This window comes from Phytophthora parasitica (assembly GCF_000247585.1).
Source record: "Phytophthora parasitica INRA-310 unplaced genomic scaffold supercont2.23, whole genome shotgun sequence".
In the NCBI taxonomy this organism is placed as follows: Eukaryota; Oomycota; class Peronosporomycetes; order Peronosporales; family Peronosporaceae; genus Phytophthora; species Phytophthora nicotianae.
This window is the reverse complement of record NW_008649009.1, coordinates 349,992-350,221: the sequence shown is the minus strand read 5'-3', so window position 1 is coordinate 350,221 and position 230 is coordinate 349,992.

Below are 230 nucleotides of genomic sequence, written 5' to 3'. Positions count from 1 at the left end.
TTGAAGTTGAGCACAATGCCCAAGGCTTCCATGAGATCGCGTCCAATGACCATGTGGTCCGTGCTGCTGACAAGGATCTCAAACCGGTGGGTGATTCGGACGGATGGGTTCAGTTTGGCAAAACTGAACTGTACGATGGCGCTACCGTCACTCGTGGCGGGACCTCCTGCGGTCTGAAACGTCGTGTTAGATGTGACCAGCCTGCGGCCGTGCTTGGCGTTGTTGCCGCG